At 36.7% G+C, this 22,928-nt stretch overlaps 1 protein-coding gene and 1 long non-coding RNA gene across 5 annotated transcripts in view; one reads left to right on the top strand and one right to left on the bottom strand.

The window, feature by feature from the left end:
- Nucleotides 1–22,928, bottom strand: part of KIF13B (kinesin family member 13B) — a 165,768-nt gene that overhangs the window by 121,891 nt on the left and 20,949 nt on the right. The window lies entirely within an intron of this gene.
- LOC116660783 lies at nt 5,447–21,476 on the top strand. Of its 2 annotated transcripts, none has more exons than XR_004316408.1 (3): nt 5,447–5,618; nt 7,213–7,222; nt 21,466–21,476. It is a non-coding gene; the product is annotated as an uncharacterized LOC116660783 (long non-coding RNA). The 2 variants fall into 2 exon arrangements; XR_004316407.1 differs by having other exon boundaries at nt 5,447–5,862.

Genomic DNA, 22,928 nt, shown 5'->3' with positions numbered 1-22,928 from the left:
AGTGTGGGAGTGTATCTCAGAGAGAAGGAACACAAGTGGGGTGGGCCCTACAACTGCCCAGGCTTCCTACTAAAGACACCTGTTGCAGCAAGAGGAAATCCAAGACAGAAGAAGGGGGCCTGAACTGAGATGATGGAGACTGGAGATCTGAGAAGATGACACTGCTGAAGATGACATTGCTGGCCAGAGAGAAGGAAGCAATCCAGAGGAAGCAATCCAGGAATCTGCATGGAGTCCCCTTGTCTTTGACTGAATGCTAAACTGGACATGCAGAAGGGGACACTCCAAGAGGCCATAAAAACTGTCCAGGGAAGACCTACTACTGGAGAAGTAGTTGTACACTGAAGAGTGTCCAGAGCTCACGCAGGGCTCAGAGACACGAGGAACAACCAGTCACAGTGGACAGAGTTCCCTGAACACAAGGGGGCTTTTTGGTATAGAGCCCAGAAAGGCCACAATTTAAAAGCAGGGCTGAACTCGCCCTAGAATAAAGGCTACTCTGGCCCCAATCTAACAGAGCTGAAAAACAAGCCAAGATGCAGCTGATCCGCTAGTCAATTCCTCACAAGGAGTTTCCAACATCTCACTCACACCAATAGAAAGTTGGGGCTATAACTCATTCAGTCTGGACCATTCTAACTTGGAATCATATAGTTACAAGCTTAGCATAGAATTTTTTTTATGGAATAATGACTAAGCACCAAGCACTACATTAAGTACTTTATATTAATCATACTTAACACAGTAACCCTATGAGATATCCTCATTTTACACTTGAGTCACTTAGCATTCAGAAATAAACACAGCTAGTGGAGGTGGAATTAAAATTCAAATTATTGTCTGCCTGATCCACGGCCTACATTTAAGCTGCTGGGGCAAAGACAAGGCCCTCTGACAGCCACCTTCCCATTTCAAGCTCATGATGAACACCACTAACGAATCACAATACTTTCCTCTTGTTCATTAAAAGAAACTTCATAACCCATGGTACCACCAAAGGGAATGTGCTAAGAAAAATCATAAAATATTAAAATAATGCTAAATGTGTCAGAGACCAAAGCAATGAGAAACAAGCTATTTGGAAATTACTTAGAAAGCTTTACAAAAACAAAATATTTTCACTGTAAGCCTCCAAATCAAATTTGAATTTGTATTTTAATCAATTTCAATTACATTATTAACCTCATCTCCCAAAAACTAACTGGGATTTATCTGCTATATGTCACAGACCCAAACATTTTACCATTTTTCTACTAAAAGTAAAAACTAACATATGAAGGAAAAAAAGACAGCTATTCCTCATTGCACAATTATGGCAGCCTTCTTCTTCTGTTTTTTTTGTTGTTGTTTTTTTTTTGTGTGTAAGCAGGAACTGTGTTCAGTCACCTTATAAAATTTCCCAAAAGAAAAGCTTTAGGTCACCCCAAATAAACCATGTTTCCATTATTCCCATGTTTGTAAATACTGATTTTAATCGGCGGAAGAATAACAGAGAAGGTAAAATAAATCAATAAAAGCCTTGGCCATTTCCGGAAAGAACAGTGAAGATACAGAAAGAGGGAAAAGGATTAAGGACTAAGTTCAGGTCACTAGAAAAAAGTGGCAATGTTTTGCAAAGATGTAGAGATAGATATTTTGAGGAACCAAAAAATGCCTGGAGCAGCAAAAGCCAGAAACCCCTGATTTAGACAAAAAGGACTCCTTAAACCACACGCATCTGCAGAGTCACCCCAGTTTCTTCATTCTAGTCTGAACTAGCCAACTGGTTAACTGAAGGAAAAAACCAGCTACCAATCGGCTGCTGAAGGAAGACTGGGAAGAGGAGTTAAGTGCTAAATAAATCAGAAGAGGGAGAGTTCAGTTAAACCTCGGCATTTTCTTGAGTTACCAATTCTGATGTCTTTTAAAAAGGTATAAATAACCTAATATATTCTAAATATATATTTATGTAGTTTTAACAGTTTCATTAACATAATTTATATACCGTAAGATCATCCATTCTAAGTGAACAATTCAATGACTTTTGGTAAGTGTATAGAGTTGTGCACTCCTCCCCACAAAAAATACTTTAAGAACATTTCCATTATTCTAAAAGGTCCCTTCACACCTGACTGCAGTCAGTCCCAGGTCCCTCCCTGCCCCAGGCAACCACTGATCTGCTTCTGTCCTACTGCTTTTGTGGATATTTCATAAAAATGAAATCATACAACATGTGGTCTTTTGCATCTGGTGTCTTTCACTTAGGCATGTTTTTGAGGTTCATGCATGTTGTAGCATGTTATCACAGTTCTCTGTTCCTTTTATTCCTGCAGAATAGTATTTTGTTATGCCTGGTTGGCAGGCATTTAGACTGTTTCCAGTTTAGGGCTGTTATGAATAATGCTGCTATGACATTCAAGAACAAGTCTTAGTGCAGACATTTATTTTTATCTCTATATATCTATACAAGTATAGATACCTAAGAGAACTATTGGGTCATACAATTAAGTGTATATCTATCTACCTTTTTAGGAAACAATTTTCAAAAATGTGTATACAGTTTACACTCCCACATCACTTAGCACTGTCTGCCTTATAGCCACGCGAGAGGCTGTGAAGTGGCATTTCACTGAGATTTTAATTTGCATCTCCATGATGATCAGTGATGTTGAGACCCTTTTAAGATGTTTATATTTCACTCCAAAGAACAGAAAAATTCTCAAAATCTGGTTTCTATCCCTATTTTTAGAGTATTATAAAGATTAACAAACACCTGGTCAAACCACACTTTTTCCTTATTTTTATTCATACTTATTTCTCTGTACCATTTCTAATGACTATTTCGTTCATTGCTTTTACCACTTTAAATACTTCTGAGATTCTTCAGTCTTTGTGTAGACATTTTTATTTCCCTTGAATACCTAAGAGTAAAACTGCCGAGTACTATGGTCAGCATATATTTAACTTCACATTTACTATTTGTTTTATGACCCATATGTGCAAAATTGTCCATCTGAAATTCAGATCACTCTTTTTTGGACCAAGCTCAATATGTACACATTTATTCTAGTAAACTGCATTTAATTGCTAATAGCTACACTGGATGATTCAACACATATACCTGAATCATTATGCCAAAGTCATCTTTATTGCATTAAGTTTCGAGTTTCTAACTCTATAATCAGATGGCACCATGGACTTAACAGCTGAAATCCCCAAGAAGCTTGCAGTGTAGTTGAAAAGACAACAAATCATTAGGCATTAAAGATACTGTCTTCATGGCATGATGCTGTAGGGAAAAGGACTCTGAACTAGCAGTTAGAAACCCTTCATTCCGTTTCTGCTCTGCTTTGCATTAGCTTTGAGATCCCAGCGATCACTTAACCTTACCACACGTCCGCTAATTCAATAATCAGGCTATAATCCACTCTACTCTGCTGTAGAACATCACCTGTGGTGGGGGAAGAACCTGCTTTGGGAACTAGGCAGTCGTGGGTCCAAATATAGATTCAATAGATGTTTGTGCTTCTACCAGGTCCAAGCGCTATGCATTCCATTGTTTCCATATTTTCTTTAATCCTCACTGCAATCCCACAGGATAGGTCCTATTATTGTCCTCACTTTACAACTGAGGAAACTGAGGCTTAGAAAGATTAAGTAACTTGCTCAAGGTCAACAATTAAGTATTAGATTGAGGATTCAAACCCAAACCAAGGCAGAAGTAATCCTCTGCTGAAGGGACAATCAAAAACATGCAGGCCTTGTGAGATCATCAGTGCTGAATTCTTTCCAGGACCAAGTTGGTAAGGTTAATTTTGTATAGGAGCTCTTCCGTCTCTGAATTAGTTTTGTTTTGCTTTTGTTTTTGTTTCAGTCCTTCTCTCCTTCATGAAGTCTGGTCTCCTGATTAGGCAAACAAACCTCAAGGAAATATGTTCCAGTTACTAAGTAGACTAAGTGGTATGTGGGGAAGGGGGATGCAGGTAGAAAAGCTTATTTGCCTGTTTGGATGCAGGTTTGTCAAGCCTGCCTGAAAAACAAGCAAAATACATCCACTTTTGTGCAGTACTAAGTGGGGGAAGGGATGACACATGACATGGGAAATGGCTTAGAAAAGAAAAAAAACACACCTACATCCTTTGGTTATTTCATGTCCCACAATATAACCAAATAACTCTCAAGAAACAGTATGGCTTCAGAAGTCAGGGTATTTTTCAAGTAAACTGAAAGGTTCTGAAGAAAGCTGCAGTCTTTGAATGCAGTAGTTTGAAGGACAAAGAAAAAAGTACTGAAAGCTTATGAAGGCAAATTTGACTCTTGGAAATAAAAACGTAAATGAGGATATGAATTCTTAAATGTAAAACTTGATCTTCATACAACTTACAGGTAATCAGTTCCATGTATAGGAGGTATACTTGCAAATTACAGTTTTGTACACTCCCCTTCATACATGAGTATATGAATAACCAGACGAAATACCCAAATATTAATCAGTTTCCCTGTAGTGTTAAAAGGAGACTTGCCTAAGAAGCTTGCTTGTGTAAAACTGCTGAAATTCTTTTTTAAGCATTTCACACGTTTAAGTCTGTATTTGTTCATTTCTTATTGCAGTAAAGGCTACCTTTCATTACTATGTGTCCGTTACCTAATACACTTCAGCTCTAACCTTCCCACCAACGCTACCTGGTGGGTCTCACACTGTTTTATAGAGTAATTACGGAGAGAAGAACGCAGAGAGGTTAAATAATTTGGTAAGTTGCAAAGCTGGGATACAAACCTCAGTTTCTTATCCTAAAACTACACTCTTTCTACGTTACCATTCGGCCTCCCTCTCTCCATGGCAAGTGACGTGGGAGAACAAGTTAAAGACAACTCTGCATGTTTCAGGAAACTGGAGGAAGGGTGCTTGTTTAAATAACCTGATTGTGGGGGGAGGGTCTATTTGCTGGGTTTTTTTCCTTGCCTTCAAATGAAGTAGGCAGCATAAGAAAGTGGGCTATAAATGAAGGAAACCTATGTGGATAAATACATACACTGACACCAGAGCTGAAGCTACATGACCTTCAGGCGCTTGGCTTAAATCTCATTTTGGGGGAAGGCTGCCCTTTCTTCTGCTCTTGCCCAAACTATGCCAACTCCCACAGAAAGACCTGGTCTTAAACGAACCAAGAGTGCTAAGAAGAGACTATTTTGTTCCTCATTCCTCGTGTTTTCCCGTGGAGGAACTCCAAGGAACACTCCTGATGTCTCTAAACCACTTACTCTGGCTTCCCGAGGAAAGGAAGGATGAACTATCAAATCAGCGGTGTTCAGGGGAAGGAATGGGGTACGCAGGCTCTGCACCTCCACATCACAGAGGCGGCTGCAGTGGCCAGCGTGCCTGGGCAAGTCTGTAATTCGGGATGGGGTTGGGAGGTACTAGCAGGTCCACATGGCCAACAGCTCTCAGTGCCTGAGGTGAAATGAGATGCAGGCAAAAGCCTTGGTAAAAGAGACTGGGCTCTGGAATCAAACTGCCTGGTTTTGAATTCTGGTTCCATCATTTACTGTGTGACTTTGGGCAACTAACCCAATCTCACCTCACCTCTCCGTGCTCCAGTTTCCCTTATCTATAAAATGCAGATAATAAGAGAGCCTATGTCACAGGATTGCTATGGAGATTAGAACTGGGCCTGGTACATAGTAAGTACCAGGCGCTAGAGTTTTTATTTCTGATTTGTATTATTTCCTATCTCTGTCTTACTGATCCCCATGACTACTCAATTCAGAAATGCAGTGTATGGGGAAAAGTGGGGGGTTTTGTACAGGCTTCCTAAAATCTCACAGAATCTCTTTCAAAAGTAACAGTAGAGAAATGCCTTTTGGCTACAGTGGCCAGATGATGTAAATGTCTTATTCTAGTCTTCAGTGAACTAGTTTGGAGAAAACTCCAGAACAAGAGCTGGTCCAGAGAAGACAAGGCAATAAGGTTACCCAGTTTAAAATCTCTACCCATTGGAAATTCATTTGCCAACAGTACGTTTTCTCCAGAGTGGAAAGCTGTCGGGCCCCATCCCCCAAGACAGTTCATCATACTTTGCTGTATTATTCGGATCCATCACTCCCTAATAATAAATGTTAAAGTTTGGTGGCTTTCTCTAATACCACCTCTCACCTCTCCCTCTCTTTTCTGGGTATCAATTGATTCTCCCTTGACCTTATTTAACTATTTCCTATCTGAAATACCCTTTGCTTCTTGGGTCTTGGGACATTATGAGCCCAGCTGCACTGCGCTTATTGGATGGCATAAGAAAATTACAACAATTAAAGATGAAAACATAAGGTTCCCAGAATTCCTTGACTGTGTTTCCTCACCACACGTACTACATGGTATCCACTGCTTACAGGTGCGTCTGCAGCTGGCTGTCCCCACCCCGGCTCCTTTATCCAGATATCCTTTATCCAGGTATCTCAGCACCTAAACTTAGCCCAGTGCTTGCCGAATTGTAGGCACTCAGTGAATGTTTACTGAAATGAGAGACTAGGAGTTAGGTTAACCATGACTACATCCTGCCTAAAATAAAATCTTTCCTTATAAGCGTCTTTTCAAATCTCCAGATGCCACTTTTCCTATGTATACTCTTTGTCAGCAGCTTGTCCTTCCTGTGCAGTTACACATTAGGCTCTAAACTACCAGTTTCCTTAAGAAACCCTGATCTAAAAATTAAGAAGAGCCAGAAAATGTTCGTAATTCTTCACTGGATTTCAGATATGTCTAGAGAGCAACAAGACAGAAGGCTCTGAGACAAATCTCTGGAGGACACTAACAGAATGGTATAGCTAAGAATCTGAGAGAAAAAATTCAAGAACATGCTAAAGACAGAATAAAAGAATAAACAAAACTGCAGTTCAAATAAAAAGTTCTTCAAATGAGTCATGATCTAAAATGTGGTACAATCTGATGTAATTGATGGAATTTGAGAAAAGAGACTTTAAACTTTATGCTAGAACACACTCCATCAAGTAGCCTACGGGTTGTGATAATGAATCCAGAAGGACAAGCAAAACTAACATACTATTTGGTCTAACACTGAGAGAGACAGACAACTGGATGGATGGATGGAATGACGGCTGGATGGATGGATGGATGGGCAGGCAGACAAGTGTGTAGATAGGTAGGTGGATGGATGGATATATACATATAAAATAATGTCAACTTATGAAAAAAGTGAGTTGTGAAAGGGCACAGAAAAGCAGAAGAGCAGTCAGTGTCTTATCTTGGTGAAGAAGCAGTGAAGAGACAACGTTTAAAGTTGATTTCATAAGAAGTACAGGTTTCAATACGTTATGTAAAAACACCACAAAAATGACCATAGAAAAAAATTACAATATAAAAATTAAACAGTAGGGGAAAAAGTAAAAAGTTCATACATCTAAGCTAAAATCTTCTTCAGGGAGTCAATGAATAGATGTCTAAGATTAATAAACCTAGCTATGTGCATACCTGGAGTAACTGTTAAGATTTTTTTGCTCATGTACCCCCCCAAAAAAACTTATACATTTTTAAGTTGTCATGTAAAAGTTTTCAAAAATGAGCTTAAACAGCTGCAAAGAATATAATTTCTGAATATTATATTTATATAATATATATTATATATAATATTTAAATATTTATTATATATGTATTATATTTAAAAATATAATTCCTTAAATACAGCCATTGGTATCCAAGTACCACAAGTTTTTTTAAATTTAGATAATGATATTTTATTAAATACTATCCACTATTTTTTAATGAAAAAAACTCTTCTTTAAAAGTCAGTAATTTCATACCTTTACTTTTTTCCATGAACTAATACTTCCATTCCACTTTCAGCAAAGTATTTTTAACCTTATGTAAAGTCTTGTTAACCACACTATCATTCTTTTCTGCAAAAAATCTACATAAATTAAAATTTTAAATTTCTCTGGTTACTCTTCTGCACTGAGCTATCAATACAATTATTAGTAGCACATGGCTGATCAGAACAAATATATTCAAATTTTGATAAACATAGTAAGTAAAAACTGTAATGGAAAAGCAACTTTTAATGAAATGAGGCAGGAGAGGGTACAGCTCAGTGGTAGGGTGCACGTGCTTAGTATGCACGAGGTCCTGGGTTCAACCCCCAACACCTCCTCTAAAAATAAATAAACCTAATTACCTCCACACTCAAAAAATAAACTAAATAAATAAAACTGGGGAGGAGGGTATAGCCCAGTCATAGACTGCATGCTTAGCATGCACAAGGTCTTGGGTTCAATCACTGGTACCTCCACTAAAAATAACTAAGCAAACCTAATTACCTCCCCCACAAAAAAATAGAAATAGATAATTTTTTTTTAAACCTAATGAAATGAGTCCATGGGATGACTATAACTTACTACTAAAATAAGTCAGCACCGAACACGAATTTCATTCCTATTTTCTTTTGTACAGAAGCATTGAAAACCTTGCTCAAATGTAACAGGGGACTAAACTGGAAGGAGGTTTGTTATAGCAAAGTCACTCAACTCTGCACTTCTGCAAGGTACATGCCAAAAAAAAAAAAAAATCACACAACGATCTGACATCAAATATTATTTTTAAGGATCTATAAGCTAATGAATCGATTAGGTCTCCTAAAAGGAAAAATTTGAAACTATCTTACTTTGCAAAAGCAGTTGTGACCCAGGTCACAGACTACTCATTTTCTCAGTTTCGTGGACAGATGCCAAAGATTTTATCAAAACTTAGCAAGTTAATCACATCTGCTATTGTTTCACTTAATGGAACTTTGCTTAACCTCTAAAACTCAGAAAGGGTTGAGAAAACCAAATCTTGTTAACTTCATTATACCTTTGACAAAATAAAACTATTTGACAAAGTTATTTTATCTTATGATATGCTTTAACATTCTTTAAATACATTTTTGTCAAAACACTGAAGCTACATATTTAACTGATTCAATTTATGGAAAAGTCTGCCCTATAAACTAACCAGAACATGGCTTTATCATCAAATCAACATCTTACATATCTCATCAAATCTTAATTATCTTATTATCAAAATAATCAGATTAAATCAAACACATTTTCTGTAAAAAAATAACCTGACCTCATTTTTTAATTCAAATAAAAGTTTTAACACTCATTTCAAGGAAATTTATATCATAGAATACATTTGGTACAACAGATTACTAAAAGTAATCAAGCAAGGAATTATGTACATCTAGTCATTTAAATGGAGGTTTCTGAAAAACCTAAAAATAAAACTGCCAAATAACCTAGCAATTCCACTCCACTCCTGGGGATACATCCAAAAATACAAACAAACAAACAAAAACACTAATTCAAAATAATACACGCACCCCAATGTTCAATATGGGTAATCTAAAAAATACAACAAACTGGTGACTATAACAAAAAAGAAGCAGACTCATAGACAGAGAACTAGTAGTTACCAATGGGGAGAGGGGAGGAGCAACACAGGAGCAGAAGATTAAGAGGTACCAACTATTAGGTATAAAATAAGCTACAAGAATATATTGTACAACATGGGAAATATAGTCAATATTTTATAATAACTATAAATGGAGCATAACCTTTAAAAATTGTGAATCACTATATTGTACACTTGTAACTTATATACTATTACTGTACATCAACTATACTTCAATAAAAAAATTCTTCTGATCAATGAGAAAGTAAAATAATATAAAATGGATAAAAAACAAGATGGATCAATATGCTGTTTCTCGTTAATTGATTTGCAATAATAAAATTTAATGTGTAACTAAAACTAGAGCTATTTACAAAACAAGGAGTATGATAAAGATATGGTATTCCTTGGGTTAACAAGTGTATCAAACTGGTATACTGAGTTTTTTTCCTTAATAATTAAATAAGAATGAGAAAGAAGTCCATTAACCTTCTCAAGCATCAAGATTAGACTTTTCCCATGTATGTAATGAAAGAGTATAGTCATCCCATGGTACATGTAGGATTCCAGGACCCCCTGGATACCAAAATCCAAGGATGCACAAGTCCCTTATACAAAATGGTATAAATGTATTTACATCATCTCTAGATTACTTATGATACCTCAATACAATGTAAATGATACATAAATAGTTGCCTCACAGGAAATTCAAGTTTCGCTTTTTGGAACTGTCTGGAGTTTTTTAAAAATATTTTCGACCCACAATTGGTTGACTCCATGGAGGTGGAACCCGTAGATACGAGGGCTGACTGTATACAGAAATATAAATCACTCTGGCAGTTGACATAAAATGTTTTCTGTTAACAGATGGCAGAAAATATTACATATGTTACAGCTTGAAATAAGATGAGGATTGACTATAACTGAAATAAATAATTTGTGATGTGATTTAATTAAAATAGGTTTCAATCCTATTATTCAATAAGGTACACCAAAAACCTAAAGAAACGGCATAAAACTTTTATCTGTGCATTTAGTCAATGCATCCTCAAAGAACAACTCCTGTCTTCCTGCTTTGGCTGTCTGAAAGTACTATGCCTCTCAGTTAATGCCTTATCCTAGGTATTGAGTATTAAAAATAAGAAAGAATCGTTTATATCTTCCAGACTTGAAATCTACAATTTGATAACTGTAATTAACAATTAAACTTAAACAGAAACTTTGTGTTAAGAAACTGAAGTTTAAATCAGACTATTTGTCAACATGAAAGTGAAAAATAAAAATACAGAAGTGAAGAATGAGAAAGTTAAGAACAGATTTGAATGACTATAAAGTTGAAAATGTGAACATTTTAGTCTTGACTGACCTGAAAGCCCTCATTGTTTTATGGTAGATTAAAAACAAATCAACAATACTTCTGACCAGAAATATCAGTTAGAGGGTTTAAGATGGAAGCACCTCTCCAGGGCCTGTGACAGCAATGAAAGGGCTAGAAGGATTGTGTGGGTGAGGGAAGCCCGCCCACAGGCTCCCAAGAAATGTCTGTCACATCAGTGAGGCCACCAGCTGAATCTGGATTCAGCTGACAGAAAGCTTTGTGACCAGGAATCAAGTGACTTAGCCTCTCTGTCAACGCAGAACGTGGATTAGGTGTGTTTTATAAACTCCCATGTAGCTCTGATCATCTATTATGTGGAGAAGTATGGACCTGGTTATTTATTAGGCAGTTATGTAAGCTCACATTTTTGAAGCCCCCTTGAATCTCTTTATTGGAGAACTCAGTAGACAGCCAGAAAACTCTTTTTCTGGGAGTAGGAAAAGTCAGGACTTAGTGGGGTGCTTGCTGTATTTTACATCAAAGATGAATCAATCCTACTTTAGATCCTGAATGTACTGCTAGTCTGCCCTTGACCTAAAGCTTCCCCCTCCCACTTCTGAGTTTTCACTAACTGACTGCGGGCAAATCAGCCAGATTCTGAATGTTCCCTTTGCTCTGACAAGGTCTAAGTATTGTGTACAACTGTAAGCTTAGTCACCACACAATGTAACATTTGCAAATAGTTCCACTGGTGTTCCTATCTGGACAAGCGGCTACGGGGGTGATCGCTGTAAACACTAACTGGTGATTACAATAAAATCCTGTCCATAATGAATATTCTTCAGTCAGGGAGACATATTTGTAACACAGGAATTGATCCAGCCGAGTATGTATTTCAAAACGGCTGATAAAAATCTCTACTCAGAAACACTAGATTTTCGTTTCCTATTTTGCGGATACTGTCTGACTTGAAAACATAAACGTGCAGATTTCTAAGCTAGAAAATTCTATTCATCAGTTCCCAATACTCAGTGTTCAGGCCACCTTTACCATCTCTTGACAGTATCATCTTCACAGTCTGACCTGGTTTCCCTATCTCCAGCCCTGCTCCCACCTAATCTACCCTTCACACTGTCATCAGTGTAATCTTGTATTGAGTCGTATGAGTCCAGCAGAGCCAGACAGGCCTAGTTTTGACTCTGAGCAAGATATTTAATCTCTCCATGCCTGCTTCTCCATTTGCAAAAAAAAATGCAAACAGGACTTCTGTGAGGACTAAATAGTATGTATAAACTGCTTATAACTGCGGCTGGACAACTGTCACTCACATGCGGAAGAACCTTCTCTGCCGTCCCCTCCTCCATGGGTGGCTCCGTTCTGCCCTTCCACCCTCCATCCCCACCATCATGCTATCTCTGTATTTGAAATGTCTATTTCTGAACCAGACTTAATCGTGTATTCTTCTGTGATGTCTTTTTCAGTCTTAAAGAATTACAGTAATTGCAATTTTCATTCTTTTTTTCTTAACACTGAATCACTGTATTCACGTCTGTCTAGATCTCTCATGGTACTGTCTTTATTTTAGATGAGATCCTCTTGTCTTTATTTGAAAACACTTCTGCCTAATCCTACAGCACTTCACAGCTCCAGCCTATGGAACTTGTCACACATTGTATATCTGTTCTTCGTACAGACTCATCCATCCTCTCTACTAAATTATTCAAAAAAAGAAAAATAGTGAAGAAACCACTTCCACGTAAAAGAAAAAAGAAAAAGACAAATGTTAGTTTTAATCCACATTTGGGGATAATTGCTTAACATTTGGTATCCTAATCACAAATACACAGTCCAGGGTTGATGAGGTAAAATATAAAAGATTCTAATCATGATACACACTCTAGAGTAGGGGTTTTTAGCCCAGAGAGAATAAATGGGCATCTATGAAGATGGATGGGGAAAAAAGTTACACTCTTGTCACTAACTTATAACTGAAATTTAGCAATTACCTCAATTATTAACGTAGTTAATAAATTACAGTACCAACAGTGACGTTGTCACCAAAAAAATCACAGCTATTTTCATATCATATTAAAACTGTTGCAAATATATTGCCTTTACATTCATCACAACTTTGAAATTAAAGCAATTATTCCCAACACTAGATCTTATTAATAATTAATTCAGCAATAAAGAAGCACATATTACTGTATCACATGTCTTTAAAAATACTTCTGGTAACTATATTTCATTATATTTGGTTTCTTTTGTAATCTTCTGCATTTTATGCTTTTGAAAGATTACTCTGAGAAGGGTCTACAGACTTCATCAGACTGCCAATTGGGGTTTATGTCAAAACAGGTTCAGCTATCTTCTTTTCTGATCAACACTACAGGGGTCACTAATCAGCACAAGGAATGCCAGAAATAATTTCTAACTGGTAAAATGTGTAGTGTTAAAACTATGCAGACTGACAGAAATATACAAGCACCTCCATTTTTGGGAGGACAAAGTCTAAGACACTAACAAACCTGGCATCCTGGGCCACTGGGAGCAGGGTTCTAGGCTCAGGGCTCTGGCCAGATCTGCATTCAGACTCTGCCACATAACCGTAAGCAGAGGTCCCAAATCCTGCTACACTTGGCTCAACGGAAACTTTCGAGCAAGGGGCCTGTCTGAGAGCTGTGACTTCGTGGAGCTCTTTATAGGAACAGGTTGTCTGAGCCTACACGAATAAATCCAAAGTAGAATTCATCAGAACTTCGTGGTTAACACACACCCTGGTAGCAGAGTGATGAGGGAGAAGGCCTACAAAGTGTTAATCCTAGGAGGTTACTAACACCCGATTATTAATGACCAAAATGCCTTAGACCAGTTCAAAATACCCCTGATAGACTAAGAAGTTCCATGAAGCCTGGGACCAAATCTCCTTTTGTGCATCAATGTTTTGTTAGGGTCAACACTATCCTGATACACACACAGAGCAACAGTAAACAGCTGCTGAGTGAATTAATAAATGTAATATACTCAGCTGGTATGTGTTTCCCTAACTCCAGAATGTGATTCTTTAAAAAAAGAGCACATTCCCTGGAATTTGACACAACACTGTAAAATGATTATAAATCAATAAAAAATGTTAAAAAAAAAATAAAAAAAGAGCACATCATACTTATCTTTCCCTTATCAGGCACCTTGCCAGGGATGCATATATTAGATATCAATCAGTAATTGCTGAATGCCTATAGTTTTGCCCTAATCTGATTTAACCAATTATTTTTCTTTTTACTTTATTTTTTTAACCAATTATATTTTTTCAAACATTTAAAGATCAAGAAAAGTCTTCTGTGAAATCTTACAAGGCAATAAGAAGCAGTGAGTGCACCTGCCTTCAGAGAGATGTGCTCAGACCTGAGTTCAAACCCCAGCCCTGCGACTTACTGTGTGTTGGAAAGTCGTTAACACCTTCCTGCCTCAATTTTCTTCTGAAAACTTTCACATAATCATGTTCATACCTGTAGGTAAAATCCTTGCAAAGGATCCAACACACTATAAGAAATAATAATGCCTATAAATGCTATTTCTCATCAATGAGAAGACCCAAAAACTAAGTTCTCTGTTCACTTCTCGTATTTCCAAGAACACCACGCTAGCTCTCCCTGCGTTATCTACACCTTCTAAGTGTTCAAAGACCTTGACCACAAAGCTCCTTTGACTATGATAATAGCTCTTGGCTCAGAACAAGGAAACCAACTCTGGGTAATTATTATGCAAATGAATGCTCTTCAGCGGAAACCCACAATCCCTGAAATAAACATCTCATAGTTGCTATCTATAGTAGCTATAGCTTAAGTCACCTAAGACTATTGCCAATTAAAAGCAAAAGTGCATGATTTGTTATCAGGAACATGATAGTTTACCACATGTTTAACCTAACCAATAAATATTTACTGAGTAACTAGCATATACTAGTGTTGTTTGAAAAAAATTACTTAAAATATGATATATTTCAATGAATAAGATTTTTCTAAAGAAAGTTAATCAGAGTAAATAAATCAAGGAATAATAGCAGCTATCATCTACTAAGTACCTACCATGCAGTAGGTATTTCACAGAAACAACTCGTTTATGCCTTCAGCAATGTTACAAGATCCATATTATGGTGTTCTCACCTCAGTTTTACAGAAAAGGAAATTGAAGCTCAGGGAAGTCATGTGAACTCCCAAAGGCACACAGCTGGTAATGGAAGATCCCAAACTCAAACCCTAGTCTGAGTCACACTTCTCTGAGCCTTTCAACAACCCTTTCATGCCTTTTTCTATCCTTCAGAGCAATGATGATGGCTAAATTCCACTGGCAGCACCTCAGTCCTGGATCCTATCTCATGCTTATGGGTTGAACTTTATAAATTAAACCACACTATGAAGAACAGACCTGTCCTCTTCCTGATTTTTAAGTTCAGAGTCAGGTCAACATTCGTCAGGTCAACTGACAGTGAATATAATACATATGCAAGAGATCCCATTTCGTATACAAACCAAGGGCATACACAAAGGATGTTCTTAGCATGGATTCCTCTGAAAGCAAGCTTAAAGGCTTATCATGGATTACAGCCCGAGGGGACAGGGAGATGGGAGGGAGGCACGAGGTGTCAGACTATGTCCAGTCAAGTTGGTCAGGGTCCAGTTTGAGTTGGCAACAGCTGAGGTTGTAAAATGATCAAAGGATCCAGGGAGCGTGAGGTCAAGAGGATCTAAGGCAGCAGAGAAGAGATGCCTGATACAGGGGATAAAGATGAAATCAAGGTCAAAAGACTTCAGTGAAGCTCATGGAAATGGCAAGGCACAAAGTTCTAGTTCAGCGCCAAGGTATGACTTAACCTTGAACCAGTCTCTGTCCCAGCGTCCTACTTTTTTAAGCATCCTTCCTGATGTAAGTGGATGAGGGCTAGCACATGGCTTCAGTCCTAATAAACCTAACTTTCAGAGAAGGGACATTCAGACAATAGGGTTTTTCAGTACTGCTATATAACTTAATTAGAATGACTAATGCAAAAAAGTACCAAATGTATGTACAGCGTCTGGTTCCTCCCATTATACTGCAGTTTCCAATACCCCAAAGAATAGAGCAGATTGCAAGGGCAGCTATGACTGGACTAGTGACTAAGTGGGAGTAATAACTGAACAGACTTTGCTTACATCTGGGTTTCTGCTGTGGTAACATCTGATGAGAATACAGTTGAGCAAGGAAGTCTGTTACACATGACCAAAACATCAACTCACCCAATCTTCTACCCAGAGGAATACACAGTCTGACAAAATAAGGTGCAATTACAAGAACAGTAGCTACTACGTAGAGATTCTTATGGTTTTTATTTCATAGGTAAACTTTATTTTTTAAAACATTTGATAACTCTGTAAATGATTATTCCATCTGAAAAATAAAGAGGAAAAGATCAGTGACTACATTTTGCTGACATCTGAAATCTTTAAGTTATCTATTTTTTACTTAGGAATATTTTGTAAAATTTTTGACATTCAGATTTATAACCAAATAATTCAATCTTGATGACAGTAAGCAGATATTTTGATTTGTCAAAGGTTTCTTGCTTTTTTCAGATCAATTTTAATATATATTTCTTTCCTGCCTTTTCTGTCCCCTTTAAACATCCTGGTAGACACAGGAACTTCACAAAACCTACCCTAGGAAGAACAGAGCTATGCCAGGAGTCTCAGGCCCAGAGACGCTCCTTCTTGAATGGTGGAGCAGTACTGATATCGTGCTATACAGTAGGACCTTGTTATTTATCTATTTTATATATACTATCTGTTAAGCCCAAGTTTAAGAACAGCATTGTTTTTTACATTTTCGCAAATAAATATACTAAGTCATGTCAAAAATAATGGAATTCACATAGTAAACCTAATAAAGAAAAACTGAGAACATAACATATGCAGAGTGCAGAGGTTAAGAGTTTCAAAAAGTAATGTGAGCCCCAAACCCAATGCCAGGGTCAGGAAGCCAGGAGGGATCTACACCAAGGTTGGATGGAAAGGTCCACAGGGACCGGGCAAATAACATCAATGAGGGAGTCCACCAGCTGGGGACCTGAAGCGCTTACGACTTTGTCAAAGAAGGCAGTAAGCCCAGGGATGCCAGATTTTCAGGCTGTTTAGGAAAAACTGCAAATCTGAATTTTTATTTGAAACCCCCTGATTTTTTAAATATTGAAACTACAGGCCAAACAAAACATATCTACGGGCAATGGAGCCTATGGCACCTCAGTTTGCAACATCTACTCTATACATCACAAAGAGAATTATTTCATCTTCAGGAAATTCTTCCCAAGGAAATTTATCTTACAGTATGATCCTAATATTAGATCACCAGGAGACAGCAAGCTTAAAATGTAATCAATGAAACAGAAGGTTGTTGTCAAAACAAGAAAAGCAAAACAAAAGCTATGGTGCCATGGGAGTGAACAGGAGACCGGATCGAGTGGACAAGACTCTCTTCCTAGAAAACTGCACCCTACACAGTGGAATGGATGGGATGGCTCATCGGGCCCTACCACTGCCTGGAGAAATACTCTTTATAAAATCCAACTCCCAGACTCACAAGTCACCTTTCCAACTACTGACTGGGGGTAATATCTAACAGAACAGCTGTAATCAACCCAGAGACATTCACGGAACACCCACTGCTTGAGAAGATCTGTACCAGACGAAGAAGTGGTCCTGGCTTTCAAGTAGCCATTCTAAAAGGCAAGGGGGACTCAAAACACATAAGGAAAAGCAAAACAGTACAAGTATTAGAAATCAGGATGGGACAAACAAAAGATGTCACCCAGGCAGCGGCATTTCTTAATTAGTAGAAATAATAAAGGCTCCAAAATCAAAAGACAGATTACAGGAAGTAGGAGCAGGCTTGAAGGAAGATCAGCCTGGTATTAGTGGGTTCCAGAAACCAGTTAGAAAGCTACATTGTAATCTAAACAATTAAATGGGTCCTAACCAGGGTAACATCAGAGAATGGAAAGGAATGTCAGCATAAAAATACTCTCAAGAAAAATCGTCAAGATTTGGCATCTGACTAAATAAGGATAACATATCCTTTGTAATAATTCACTTATTAATCCATCCACAGAACAAATGACCCAGTTTCTTCAACAACCAAGGAACCAATAAATTAAAAGACACATAACCCAATCACAATGTGTAGACCATATTTGGATGCTCTTCAAAACAAACTTTGGGGGAAAATTTCATGAAACAATTGGATATATGAACAATGATTGAAAATTTGATTCTATTGCATAACTACTGTTAATTTTTTAGGTGTAATACGGTATTTCGGTTACGTTAAAAATAATAAAGATGGAGGCCTGGTATAGCTCAGTGGTAGAACACGTGCTTAGCACAGACAAGGTCATGGTTTCTATCTCCAGTACCTCCATAAAAATAATAAAGATACATTAAAATATTTGTAGGTAAATGGGATTTACTTCAAAATAATATGGGAAAAAGGAATGAGTTGAAGATTTGGATAGGACAGTATTAGCTGAGTGACAAGCACATGGGGGGGTTCACTATACTGTTCTGTCTACTTTGACACATCTTTTAAATTCTCCAAAACAAAGAGATTTTAAAAAATCAAACGGCAAATGCAACTTTCACCTACTCAGTGATGTTTATGTAAATTCTACTTCAGTTTTCTTAAAAGTAGAACAAAAGCATTACTGATCTGTTTCATTTATGGGTCAATACACAAAGATAAAGATTATTATTCTTAAGTATTACCCATTCTACAGAATTTTTTATTTAATTATAAGTATATATAAATTAAGTTTGATGAAAAGTGAAACAAAAGTGAAATTCACCATCATACAGAATACTTCTCTATCAAAGTCTACGGATGTAGTTTGAAGGGCTCCAGAACTCAACCCTACTAATTTGCAAAAGAAATCATTTTTCATTTTAGCTAAATATCACACTCATAAGAAAATGCACAATGCTCAAAATTAAACAATAGCCTCATTTCAAATCTGAATCTTCAAAAAATCTAGCTTTACAAGGTCCACAACAGAATAGTTCAACTTCTACTTTTCTGTTTTGCTTTGTTTTTTGTTTTACTAGTATGTTGATAAATACTGTGTGCTGAAAATAATTTAGCCACAAATTAATGGAACTAAGGATTAATAAAGATTATCCGAACTCTTAGCTTGACACTTGGCAAAGTTGATGTTCAACTGCTGAATGGATCGTAAAGATTTTAAGATATTGTGATACAGCAACTTTCAGGGTTGGACTGGTTTTTCATGTCACATTTCTTCATGGAATACTGCCACCTCCATCTTAAAAACATAAGTCTAGCTTCTTATACAATATCTGGCTTATATTAGCAACAACTCCTACACTGGAGATTGAGACAAATTGCCCTTAAAAAGAAAGTATTGTCAAACAAAAGACAAAGACCATTTTTAAAAACATCAATAGTGGGGCTTGGTAGTTTTACCTAAACTTTACTCATAACTAGTTATCTTATCTAGTATATCAGATAGTATCAGTATATCTGATAATTTTATGCTGAATCCAGAATTCTGGGGAAATTAAAAACATTTAATTCCTATTACCTATAACTCACTTAATCTAATAACTAACCACACACACATAACCCTGCGTCCTCATTACATCAAATGTTCGCATCCAAGTAGTACCTCAAGCACGGTGATATAGACTCTTGCATTAAAGAAAAAAGTTTACTTCTCCTTTTTGCTGTACCAGTAAAAGCAATAAAAGCATGAACCTGACACATGTATCCAACGACAATGCTAAGATATCACAGATTCTACTATAACAGTCTAATTTTTGTTCAGACAGGTTTACTAATCAGCTAACAAGCAGCTCATTTTCGCCACCTACTAGCTTTTGCCAGTAAAACTGTGAAAAAATCTGTACTTACTGCTATTTGATTATCTATATATATGTAACTATGCAATGATATGAATTCAACCATACGTACTTTACTATTTTTTTAGCTTTTAAGAGTCTTCGTGAATAGATAAATAAGTTTATACTGTATAGCACAGGGAATTAGATTCAAGATCTTGCAGTAACTTGTGGTGAAAAGAATATGAAAATCAAAATATGTATGTTCCTATATGATTGTAGCACTGTGCTGTACACCAGAAATTGACACAACATTGTAAACTGACTACAGTTCAATAAAATATATATAAATTTTTAAAATAAAATTAAAGAGTCTTCCTGATTCATTTTTACAACTATATTCAAAAGTAGTAAATGATTTATACGCTCAACGGTCATAGTATTTTTTTTTAAAGGGGAAGGAATCCTCTAAAATTTCTGAGTACACAGAACACTGCTCTTTCCACTTTCCTCTGACATAATCAGGGTGGACAAGCTCCCCCAGGAAGAGCCTCCTTATGAAATTAAAACACACCACATACTATTCTCCAGAGGAGCAAATTCTATTTGGGCAGAATTATTAGCCTCACTCAAGTCATTTCACAGCAGAGAGAACAAACAGGTCTATTGTATATACTATAATTACATTTTGCATGACTTCCTTCAATTAAAATCTTCACTTAAATTAGCATCCATATAGCAATAAAGAAATTTTAAAAGTCATTATCTAATATGACCTAATGATGCCTTCCTCTAACAAGGAATTAGTCTGAAAATGACTTTATATACTTCAAAGTAATTATTGGTATAAGGTCCTCCCCTTAGTAGTATTACACAACACAGTTGCAAGAGAAATGTATTTACATGGGTCAACTTCACTTAATTCTGCATACATTTTATAGACATTTTTTCTGCATATATTCATTCATCTACCAGGAACAGAGTACTTTGAGCCTCCAGAGGAAGACTGGATATGCTTTGCTCATATTGGGTACACATTAATTACCCAATGATCTTGACTAAGATCTGATGTCTGGTGAACAATTAGAAGGATAAAGAGTTTAATGACCCTTCTGACAAGTGCTGGCTAAGATCAACATCACAGACATTCTTTTCACTATACTGGCAGCTATAATCTTCACACCATCAATTAATCATTAGGTTACACATAACCCAACAGGAAGGAGTAGGAAGCCCCACAGTTTTACAAGAAAATGATCAGCATTATCTGTGCCATCTACAGCTAATTCCATTCATGCTGGAGAGTCTCTTCCACATGCACTAGAGAACAAACAGGCCATTTCACAAAACACCAAAGAAATCAGCGGTCCAGTTCATTAAAATCTTCAAGTCAAACTCCCCAACTATTTTCTATAGAAAATTCAGATCTTAAAATCTTACATTTTGTAGGGCAGTGTAATAAAGAATTATAAGAGAAACTAAAAAATAACAAGTTTCTTCTGCATAGCACAGGGAACTATATTCAATAATAACCTTTAATGAAAAAGAATATGAAGACGAATATATGTATGTATATGCGTGACTGGGACATTGTGCTGTACACCAGAAACTGACACGTTGTAACTGACTACTTCAATTTTTTAAAAAGCTAAAAAAAAAAAATTATAAGAGAAACTCCAAGTTAATCTATTAATGCTTGTAGTGTTAATACACACACATGCACACACATACAGGATAGAAAACAGAGGGCTAAAAAGAAAATGGATTAAACGACCAAGGGATTTGCAGTGCAATTTATACTGAGAATTTCTTTCCCTTTCCAGTTTCAGTTCTGGTGTTTAAACCAGCACCTCTGAACAGGCATAGCTCACTGATTGACAGTCCCTTCCAAGCTGGAGGTGCACTTAAACAATTTTCACTGCCACTCTTGCTTAGAATTCACCACAAACAATAGATAGAAGGGGAAGCTTTTGTTTTGGCTTGTTTTTTTTTTTTTTTAAGAGAAAAAAAGGAGGAACAGAGTATTTGATAAAACATCAACATTTAGCTTTCCTCACCAAGATAAACTTGAGATATTACTGGCTCCTTTTAATACAGGTTTTGTGGGTTTTTTTTTTTTTTTTTGCCTTAAAAAATGAGGCATTTACTTTAAGCAGTCTTTTAAGTCACACATCTCTGTGACCTTTGACTAGAAAAAGGCATTTGTGTACACATTATATTGTAGAAACAATTTACAAATATACACAGTAAAAATGTAAAGAAATATAAGGAGAAGATAAAAACCAAATTCAGGGAAGTGGTTAACTGTGGTGGGAAAGGAAGGGGTTAAAACTGGAGGCTATTCACAAAAGGCTTAAATTGTATTGGCAGTGATTTGTTAAACTGAGTGATAAGTACATAAAAGTGTTTTAGTATTTAAACCTTTTTGTGTACTATATTTTTAAAACTAGGCTCAATTTTTTAAAAACCTTACCAGAAATACAGCTCAACAGAAAAGTCTAGTAGAACCTGAGGTTTCAAATCAGTAGCCAAGAGCTGAATCTGGCCAAGATCTGTTTTGTTTGGACGGCACAATGTTTTGTTTTGCTTTTTAATTGTAATCTGAATGCCTTCAGGCAGAGTATGCACTCTCCAACTGGCCACAGGCACCACCATTTTCCTTACAGTAAATAAGGGTTCTTTAAAAGCCAGAGAAACTGGAATCCTCATACACTGCTGGTGGGAACGTAAAATGGAGCAGCCGCTTTGGAAAACAATCTGGCAATTCCTCAAAATGTTAAACATAGAGTTACCAGACGACCCAGCAGCTCCACTCCTAGACAGCTACCTAAGAGAAATGAAAACACATGTCCACACCAAGTGTACCCAAGTGTTCACAGCAGCATTATTCATAACAGGCAAAAAGTGGAAACAACCCAAATGTCCACCAACTGATCAATGGATAAACAAAACAGAGTAACAACAAAATATTATTCCACCATAAAAAGCAGTAAGTACTGATAAATGCTGTAACATGAATAAACCTCAAAAACATTATGCTAAGAACCCAATCACACAAGACCACAAATTGTATGATTTCATTTACATAAAATGTCCAAAACAGTCAAATTTCAAATCTACAGAGACAGAACATAGATTAATAGGGTGATAAAAATGTTGTAAAATTTGGTAACAGTGCTGGTTGCACAACTCGGTAAATATAATAAAAACCATTGAATTGTTCACTTTAAGGGGGTGAATTACATGGCATGCCTATTATATTTCAATAAAGTAGTTTAAAAATAAACCAAAGACATCCTTTCAGTTCTTA

Source organism: Camelus ferus, chromosome 31 (assembly GCF_009834535.1).
Source record: "Camelus ferus isolate YT-003-E chromosome 31, BCGSAC_Cfer_1.0, whole genome shotgun sequence".
Classification (NCBI taxonomy): domain Eukaryota; kingdom Metazoa; phylum Chordata; class Mammalia; order Artiodactyla; family Camelidae; genus Camelus; species Camelus ferus.
Note: the sequence above shows the minus strand (reverse complement) of the source record. Positions and strands in the feature narration are given on the sequence as shown.